We start from the raw sequence: 2,878 nt of genomic DNA, 5'->3' as shown, positions 1-2,878 counted from the left end.
GCCAGGAATACAGGGAAGCATTTTTGTCCTCCATTGCACGATGGGGGAAGTCAGTCTACTTATGGGGATCCTTTGGATAGAATGTTAGTTAATTTTAAGAAGAGATTTGGCTCAGACTATGGGGCCACACTTAAGAAATCAACCCTCATTCATCTATGCCAGTTAGAATGGCCGACGTTCAGTGTGGGATGGCCCCCTTCAGGGTCTCTAGACGAAGCCATAACCCATCAGATTTTTATTGTAATAACCCACCCTAAGACTGGCCACCCTGACCAATTCCCTTCTATAGATAGTTGGTTAGACCTAGTCCGTACTAAGCCTTCTTGGCTTTTCTCCCCTGTACCCAAGAAAATACAGTCCCAAGTCCTTGCTCTTAGGAAGACTGTCACTGACCATTGTCATCCGGGTCAAGTTCTCGCTTCCGATCCCTCAACTGACATACTCAAAATACCTACCGCTCCACCTTCTTACTCGGAGATGCCTCTGCCAGTACCCAATCCTAATCCTGGTCCCCCATTCAACAATCTGCCGCCCTCACCCGGTACCTAATCTTAGCCCCTTATCCCCTGTCTGACCCACAGCCCCCTGTGCTCAATCCCAAGCCAGCACCTCAGCGCATGAGAACATTTATCTGCATCTGGACACCCTCTCTATTTCTGATGATTCCCCTATTAGCCACCGCCTGAGAACTAATCCCCTTTCTCGAATTCCCTTGAGAAGATGCCCAAAGCAGGAGGCCTCTGATACCAGCCACTTTGCCATGCCCCTCCATCACGTCCCTGTTTCCATCTCACCAGACGCCGCTAGGCATCCTAGACCACCCACCTAAACCACCTTGTCTACCATCCCTTCAGTACCACTGATTTATATAATTGGAAATCCCACTGCCCCCTTTATTCTGAATGCCCCCAGGCCATTATTGACCTCATTCGGACTCATCGCCCCACTTGGTCAGACTGTCAGGAATTGCTTCTGTGCCTCCTAAACAACGAAGAATGTAAATGTGTCCTCCAGGAAGCCCTTACGAGAGCCCAGTCGGATGCCGATGCAGCTGACCCCAGCTGGATTAACAATCACTTTCCTTCTCAGGACCCTAATTGGGATCCCAATGACGCCACTCATAATAATTTCCTTGGCCGGTACTGCCAGTATATCCTTAGAAACATAGAAGATGGCGGCAGAAAAGGGCGACGGCCCAACAAGTCTACACACTCTAATGACGCACCCCTTAAATTCTTCCCTGAAGTGATCCCACATGCTTATCCCATTTTCTCTTGAAGTCCAGTCTTGCAGGGTCCTGTCCTATCAGGTCGTGATTCCGTAGGTTTTGAGGGGGCCAGAGGAATAGGAGGGGGTACTTGGAGGAGCGGGGCTCAGAGTTTCGGGCTGGGGGCCGGCTATTTGGGAACGTATTCTGTAGGGCTACTGCAAGAAGGTCAGCTTTACATCGGAGGAGTTTATCAGCCTCCTGCCATTTGGCACTGTCCTGATTTATGAAAACACGCTGGGTTATTTCAAGAAGCTGGACGGTATTCATGCCAGTGAAACCGTCCTGTTTCTGAAGTTTTCTTTGTGAGCCAGGTTGCGTCTGGTTCACAAATGAGGTGTTAGCCATACGAAGATTTTCAGATTTCTCTGGATCAAAGGGGGTGAAGGTACGGTAGGCATTGCAGAGGTGCTCATAGAATGTGGCTGGAGATTTATCAGCCTTTTGGAAGACTTCAGATATTTTGGAAATATTAGTGGGCTTCCGAGAAGCCAAACGGAGACCCTCAAGGCGGAGGAACAATAAGCCTCAGTGGTTCTCTGCAGAGATCTTGGACCTCGTAAAAAAGAAGAAAAAAGCATTTATCTCCTGCAAACAATCAGGAGAACGAGAGACCAAAGAGGACTATATGGCTAAGTCTAGAGCTGTCAAAACAGCAGTCAGAGAGGCCAAACTCCGGATGGAAGAGAATCTAGCAGAGAACATTAAAAAAGGTGATAAATCATTCTTCAGGTATATCAGTAACAGAAAAAAGAATACGGATGGGATTGTGCGCCTTAAGAAACCAACACAAAGGTGGAATCCATGAACAAAATTTTGAATTTACGCCCAGCAGCGTGTACTACAAACTCTCAAGGCTCAAAGTGTACAAAGCCATGGGACCTGACAAACTACATCCCAGGGTGCTTAGAGAATTGAGTGATGTACTAGCGGATCCGTTATCCGAGCTCTTCAATCTTTCCCTGAGTACAGGAAGAATCCCATTGGACTGGAAAACAGCTAACGTCATTCCACTCCACAAAAGGGTTGGACGGAAGCTGAAAATTACAGACCGGTGAGTCTCACATCGATAGTGTGTAAAATTATGGAAACACTAATCAAACATAAATTAGATACGATCATGAATGACGAGAATCTAAGAGATTTACATGGATTTACAAAGGGAAGGTCCTGCCAATCAAATCTGATCAGCTTCTTCGACTGGGTAACGAAAAAACTGGATATGGGGGAGTCCCTGGACGTCATGTACTTGGACTTCATTAAGGCTTTTGATAGTGTCCCACACTGCAGGTTATTAAGAACATAAGAAGTTGCCCCCGCTGAGTCAGATCAGAGGTCCATCTTGCTCAGCGGTCCGCTCCCACGGCGGCCCATCAAGCCTAATGCCTGAACAGTGGTCTCTGATTAATTTTGTAACTTACCTCTAATCCCATCCCTATAATCTACCTCTACTCTTATCTGTACCCCTCAATCCCTTTGTCTTCCAAGTACCTATCCAAAGCTTCTTTGAACCCCTGTAGCATGCTCCTGTTTATCACATCCTCTGGTAGCGCGTTCCATGTATCCACCACCCTCTGTGTGAAAAATTGAGCAAATTGAGTTCGTTGATAT

Source organism: Geotrypetes seraphini, chromosome 12 (genome assembly GCF_902459505.1).
Source record: "Geotrypetes seraphini chromosome 12, aGeoSer1.1, whole genome shotgun sequence".
Classification (NCBI taxonomy): Eukaryota; Metazoa; Chordata; class Amphibia; order Gymnophiona; family Dermophiidae; genus Geotrypetes; species Geotrypetes seraphini.
This window is presented reverse-complemented; position numbering follows the sequence as displayed.